Raw genomic sequence first — 7,500 nt, 5'->3', positions numbered from 1 at the left:
ACGGAACACCACAGCCGGCAGGATGGGGAGCACCCCAGAGAAAGAAGGTCCTGTGCTTCTCAAGCAGCGGACAGCATGAAGTCAAGTCAATCAGCAAATTGGGAATTCCATTCCGAGTGGTGGCTGCACTGTGACGATCCGCTCCAACAGGTGTTTGATGAGTGCATCGCCAGATGTGTGTGTGTGTTGGGGGTTACAGACTTCCAAAAAAAACCCGAAGGGTCACATCACAAAGGCAGGTATTTAATCACAGATTGTTTTAACTCACTCAGTACGGCCAGTCCTCTCTTCTCCTCTACACAGACCCCTCGGATGTCCAGTGGGTGTCTGAATGACCCAACCTTTAGCTTCCGTCGTCAGAATTGTGGTATTCTTTGTCAACATTCACGTCTTCAGTATAAGAGCCTTCCGCTTGCAATATTTTGATGATGGTAATTGGGGTGAAATGCTGTTAACGTCGTCTCTTTCGACGTTCGTATGGAAAGAGTTAAAAGACCCAGAAATGATTTAAAGCATGCAGGCTGGATGCCGTCCACCATTTCCTTTCACCGTATTCAATTAAAGATGTTTCCGGCGCAGTGTACTTTGAACAACTTGAAAAATGCATTCGACAAATCGATATTTCAACCAAAACGTTACGGTTATTTGTCATTTATAAACGAAAGCTGTGTTGTTATTTTTTTCATTGTAACAAAAAAAAAAAAAGGTTGAATGCACCTTTGCGCATGAGTGGTACTCTTTATATTGGCTGCGTATACGGCGGTTTGCCAGAAACTCAGCATCATTTCAAGTAGAAAAAAAGAAGTGCAAATTTCATTGTGGTCCTTAACATTTTATGAACCTTATACATCCTGATGATGTACACTCCGAAAGAAATGGATCCAGATTAAACTCAACCGATCCATGATCTGAGACGTGGTGTGTGTCTTCGGGAGCCAGGAAGATGCTTCAAGCGAAAGAAACTCAATTCCATTGTGCTGCTTTCAAATTAAAAATCATCACTTCACATCAAACTGAACGTTTTCTTTTTTTTTGTTTCGATTTCTTTCCTAAATCGTTTTCGTTTGCTTGTTTCCTTTGTTTGTTTCTTTGCCGTATTTTTTTTATTATTTTTTTTAAAGAAAATGTCCCGTGATTTTAGACAGCAGGGAAATGAAATAGACGTTTTTCATTGTAGTCTGTAACAACCTGGAACCATAAACCGTTTATCTGGTTTTTAACTGATTGTACACAAATTCGCGAATGCATTTATTTAGTTCCTTTCTTTTCCGGGTGTGTAATCAATTTGAAGTATGATGCCTCTTGCCAATGTCTGTGACAAAGCGTTTATTGAGTAAACTTTATGCCACAGGTTATTTCGACAACAGTACAACTGCTCTCTCTCTCTCTCTCTCTCTCTCTCTCTCTCTCTCTCTGTGTGTGTGTGTGTGTGTGTGTGCAAAATAATGTTTGAAATACTACTTTATTTTCTACAGGCGTTTTATGTATTTCTATTTCACAAGAAGAATAAACTGCCTACATCCATGTCACAAAAGCTATTCAGCTAATGACATTAAAAAGTTCCTGTATCAGTGTTCTCTCTTTCTCTCTCCGTCTCTCTCTCTCTCTCTCTCTCTCTCTCTCTCTCTCTCTCACGCACACACATACACACACACACACGCATGCGTGTGCACGCTTACACACATACACACAAAGGTATGCGCTCATGCACATTGTTTGTTTGTTTAAGAGAAGACATAGTATGCCAGAGAACGCAGCGAAACAAGAGTTCATCCTGACATTGTGATGAGTTCATTTCTGTGAGGATGGTGTGTGTGGGTGGTGTGAGAAGAGATCGCATTTCGAAGAATCTTCAACATGGGGAAATTAATCCGTCGACCTATGGAGGGAGAAGCAGAAGAAGAAGAAGAAGAAGAAGAAGAAGAAGAAGAAGAAGAAGCAGCAGCAGCAGAAGAAGAAGAAGAAGAAGAAGAGAAAGGACAACAACGACGATATCCAGATATAAAAAGAAAACATAAGAAAGAATGAAAAGCATGAATGGATGAATGAAAGGAAGACCGAAACAAACAAAAGCAGAAGAGACGGAGGGGAACAAGCAAAAGAAGAAGAAGAAGAGGAAGAAAGAAAGAAAGAAAAAAAAGGAGAAAAATATGAATGTATGAATGAATGAGTGAATGAAAAAAAGGGGAATGCAGACAGAAAAAGAAAGAAAGAAAGAAAAAGAGGCAGAGCAGAGAAAGAGAGAAGAAGAAGAAGTAGAAGAAGAAAAAAAAAAAAAGAAAGAAAGAAAGAAGAAGCAGAAGAAGAAAGAAAGAAAGAAAGAAAGAAAGAAGCGGAAGAAGAAGAAGAAGAAAGAAACAAAGAAACAAAGAAAGAAAAAAGAAGTAAGAAAGAAAGAAAGAAACAGAAGAAGAAGAAGAAAGAAAGAAGAAGTAGAAGGAGAAAAAGAAGAAGAAAGAAAGAAAGAAACAGAAGGAGAAAAAGAAGAAGAAGAAGAAAGAAAGAAAGAAAGAAAGAAAGAAAGAAGAAGAAGAAGAAGAAGAAAAGAAAGAAAGAAAGAAAGAAGAAGAACAAGAACACAAAGAAAGGAAAACAAACAAGTTGAAAACTAAACACACAACGACAAAGACGGCAACAACAGTGCAGGCAATACGTGCAACACGACATTACCTTCAAAAGCACGACAGCAGTCTAAAAAACAAAACGTTCCGGTTCCTCAAAGCTTTTCGCCGAGCGTCGTTAACTCTTCCTCAAACACTTTTGACATCTCTGTCCCACCATAGACGATCCACCCCCATCCATCAGCTGTGTCTCAGAACCTGCAACAATAGCAACAGACAGAATGCCAGACACGCAGACACGACAGACTGGGTGAACCTGATGTAAAGGGGGGAATGTTACAGGGGGGCAACACAAAGCACCAACGCGGAGCAGAGCATGCACACCCCGACCCCCCCCCCCCCCCCCCCCCCAACTCCGCCCCTCCAACCGCCACCCCCGACCACACACACACACACACGCATGTACGCGCACACACATACAAGCACAAAGACAGACAGACAGACACACACACATACATACCTGCGCGCGCGCGCAGGCGCACACGTAGGTACACACATACACGTACACAGACAGACAGACAAAGAGACACACAGACAGAAAGACAGAGACAGACAAAGACTGGGAGACAGAGAGACACAACCAACAGAAAAATAACAGATACATGCACGCACGCACGCACGCACGCACGCATGCGCGCGCGCACACACACACACACACACGCACGCACACAGAGACGGGAAAAAATATGTTTTTATGTCTCTTTCAAAGAACTTAAACGCCAGTTATATTATGTTTTTCCTCAACAGACTCTTGAGCTGATGTTTCCTTTTCAATGTCCGCAAACAGCCAGAGTGCCTTAAATAGGCGCTCTGAAAGAACGTTCAAAGCCACGACTAACGACGTTACATTTATGACACAGGAACATTTTACCCGTGTGTTGACGTGGATTGGGACCCCCGTCAGTTGTACACCTCCGGGTAAATTCTACCTGTCACCAAATTTCATGCCCTCGTTATCCTATGAAGTAGGATGATTATCAACGTCATCAATTACACACTCTTAATCAATCAATGAATCCACGAAACTTCTACCACCGTTCCTATACTGCTATCAGCCATCTCTTTTCCTTCCTTCACAGGTCCTTGTGTGTGCGAATTTTCAGTGTATGGAAATTTGTGGTTAACTTAACCGTCTAATGAATTCAATGAAACAATCACTGACGAACCTCAAGACGATGATAACGATAACATTATTATTATTTTTTGAAGAATATTGTTGAGATAAGACTTAGATCAGATTCTGATTGTTATTGTTGCTGATTATTGTCGTCGTTGTCTTGTATTTGTATTTCTTTTTATCACAACAGATTTCTCTGTGTGAAATTCGGGCTGCTCTCCCCAGGGAGAACGCGTCGCTACACTACAGCGCCACCCCTTTTTTTGTATTTTTTCCTGCGTACAGTTTTATTTGTTTTTCCAATCGAAGCGGATTTTTCTACAGAATTTTGCTAGGAACAACCCTTTTGTTGCCGTGGTTTCTTTTACGTGCGCTAAGTGCATGCTGCACACGGGACCTCAGTTTATCGTCTCATCCGAATGACTAGCGTCCGGACCACCACTCAAGGTCTAGTGGAGGGGGAGAAAATATCGGCGGCTGAGCCGTGATTCGAACCAGCGCGCTCAGTTTCTCTCGCTTCCTAGGCGGACGCGTTACCTCTAGGCCATCACTCCACTTTGTCGTCATCGTGTGGACGTTCAGCATTATCGCAACAAACTGAAAATAACACCGTGGATTATTCTGGTGCCACCCAAGCGAGGTACATTTTTGGCTCCCATGGACGCAAATCTAAGTGGGGTGGGGGTTGTTCACAAAGTGTAGCCCGTGACGCCACGAGCTTTCTGTCAGGCCCGAGGAAGAGGATGGCGGTGGTGGAGGAGCCAGGCACTGTAACTCCTGGACAGTGCAAGACATAAACGTGTCTGAAAATTTGGCTCAGAGCCTGCCCCTCTGGCACAAAACACTAATCACAGCTTTCCCCCCTAATTTCCTCAAGGAATTACCTAACAGTAAACCCAGAAAAAGATGGAAAATGCCACACACAAAACAAAACAAAATGAAAGACAGAAAAATATCGCTTGTTGAGAACTGGGTTGCATTACACTGCACGACGTCTTCAGTTGCGGGGAATGCCTAGCTCCCCGATCGAAATGGAGCTTGGTCACGGGAAAGAAAGCTTATGGGAGTAATTCTCTGCTCTTTTTCTGTGTCAGTGTCTGTGCAAATGGATGGGGGTTCGATGAGACGTGTCCTCGTGGGACAGGAAGGAGACGACAGGAACAGTAGCAGCTAGCTCAACTTCCGAAAGTCTGATCACCAATGGACCAATGTTACAACTGGAGCGCTGGAGCTGTTTGAAATCGAGCAGGAAAGGGTTTAGTGGCAAGGAATGTCTGTGTTGTCCTTTCCCCCCCCCCCCCCCTTTTTCTTTTTTCTATCTCTGGCAAACGAATGTCTGTACTGTCTTTAAAAAAAACATTCTCTGGCAATGAATGTCTGCGTTGTCTTTTTATTATTTTTTTTTATTTCTCTGATCACATTGCAATAACACATGGGCCATAAGACAAAGATGGAGACAGAGACAGAGGCGGAGTTAGAGCTAGAGGGAGACAGGGAGACAACGATAGGGAGACAGAGGCGGAGTTAGAGCTAGAGGGAGACAGGGAGACAACGATAGGGAGACAGAGGCGGAGTTAGAGCTAGAGGGAGACAGGGAGACAACGATAGGGAGACAGAGGCGGAGTTAGAGCTAGAGGGAGACAGGGAGACAACGATAGGGAGACAGAGGCGGAGTTAGAGCTAGAGGGAGACAGGGAGACAACGATAGGGAGAGAGTCAGAGAAAAAAAACAACAACAACAAAACAACAGACAAACGTTTAATAAAAAGCGAAGGGTCACAGACGGAAGTGAGCGAACGGGTGGGACGTGCAGATATACACTCAGAATTCCCCAGAGAGCGATCCTGTTTGTCTCTGACCCCATTTCCACGGGTTGTTGCAGCAATTAGACCTGTCTGTCCCCCCTAAACGGGTTTCGTTTAGCTACCGGGTCGTTGACGGCCAAATTCTATTAACCCCTTGCGCAAACGCTCAATTAAAAAAGAAGAGCACACGGTAGACACGAGAGAACGATAATGTTTCCGAGTCTGTGAAATGCTCGCTCTTTGCTACATCTGGCAAGCCGAGTCCGTCTGTCGTCACTAAAAGATCAAAATGACTAGAGGAAAAGCAAACAAGCAAACGATTGACAGAGCAAACTTAAACAATTTGTTAAGTAAGAACTTCACTACCGATGGGCTGTGTTCTTTTTCTTTTTTTAATCTAATCTTGCCAGGAACTTTGAAAGATATCACCCTGTTTCTTGTGTGTCACGATCAAAGGATTTATCGACCCTGTTCGTGTCTTTGTTGTTGTAGTTGTTTTCTGTGTTTCCCAATTCTAAACATGTCGTATACTAAGAAAGTATCAGTATCAATAGCTCAAGGAGGCCTCACTGCGTTCGGTCAAATCCATATACTCTGCTACACCACATCTGCCAAGCAGATGCCTGACCAGCAGCGTAACCCATTGCGCTTAGTCAGGCCTTGAGAAAAAAAAGAAGAAAAAAAAGGAGAAAAATACATAAAAATACTACTACTACTATTTATAAGGTGCACAATATTGATGAAAGAAAAAGAAAAAAAATAACATCTGCACTAAACAAAACAGCCCGAAACACAAAGTGAAGAGATTAATAAATCAACAGATATGCGTGAGTAGTTAACTGCATTATCATGTTTTGGCATGCGTTCACATATTGGTATGGGTGCATATGAGAGAGAGAGAGAGAGAGAGAGAGAGAGAGAGAGAGAGAGAGAGAGAGAGAGAGAGACGCAAACAGATAGGCAGATACACAGAAACCAATCACGGAAGGGAAAGGCAAGGACAGTAGGAATAAGGAAATGGTTGTAATCCGCGGAAGTGTAGTCTTAATCCCTGGGAGGGAGAGAGGGAGAGAGAGAGAGAGAGAGAGAGAGAGAGAGAGAGAGAGACAGAGAGAGACAGAGACAGAGACAGAGAGAGACAGAGACACAGAGAAAAGAGAGAGAGAGAAACAGACAGACAGACAGACAGATATATGCAGAAGGCAATGGCCTCAGGAAATGAGAGAATGGCTGCAATCCACAGAAATGTATTCATTTTTTTCAAAAATACATTTTAATTCAAAAGTTTCACTTTTACATTACAACAGACTTATATACATACACGGGAGTGTAGCATTTGTCCCTATGTTTCTCGCGCTCCTTTCTACGATCGTTGCAACACTTGCGCACTAACCTAGCCACAGAATTTGTTTTCATTCAGCTGATGTGTCGTCAGCGGCCAATTCTATTAACTCACTCAGTACGGCCAGTCCTCTCTTCTCCTCTACACAGACCCCTCGGATGTCCAGTGGGTGTCTGAATGACCCAATCTTTAGCTTCCGTCGTCAGAATTGTGGTATTCTTTGTCAACATTCACCTTTTCACTATAAGAGCCTTCCGCTTGCAATATTTTGATGATGGTAATTGGGGTGAAACGCTGTTAACGTCGTCTCTTTCGCCGTTCGTATGGAGAGAGTTAACCCCCCGCCCCCTACGCAAACGCACAGAAACAGGAAATACACGCACTACACACCTGAGAATACACGTAAGTGTGTGATGGTGATCCTCTACACTACTAGCTGGCAAGAACCAAACATCTGTCCAGACTGTAAGTGCCGTTCGATATTTGACAAGAACAAGGGTGTGTGTGTACAGGAATGCTCGCCTTGTCCTTCGGATTATTTGCATCAATTAACACACAGGCCATGATCTGAAATGTCAGCTGAGTGTATAATAATTGATGAGAACGATGCTTGAG

General features: G+C 43.2%; 1 protein-coding gene across 1 annotated transcript in view; it reads right to left on the bottom strand.

The window, feature by feature from the left end:
- Positions 1-7,500, bottom strand: part of LOC143297342 (FMRFamide receptor-like) — a 455,696-nt gene that overhangs the window by 123,038 nt on the left and 325,158 nt on the right. Inside the window, exon 4 of the mRNA XM_076609638.1 lies at positions 2,671-2,819. The gene's annotated coding sequence lies outside the window, so the exon portion shown is untranslated. The remainder of the gene's footprint in view (positions 1-2,670; positions 2,820-7,500) is intronic.

Source organism: Babylonia areolata, chromosome 22, assembly GCF_041734735.1.
Source record: "Babylonia areolata isolate BAREFJ2019XMU chromosome 22, ASM4173473v1, whole genome shotgun sequence".
NCBI lineage: Eukaryota > Metazoa > Mollusca > Gastropoda > Neogastropoda > Buccinidae > Babylonia > Babylonia areolata.
The sequence above is the reverse complement of the archived record's forward strand: the minus strand, read 5'-3'. Positions and strand labels throughout refer to the sequence as shown.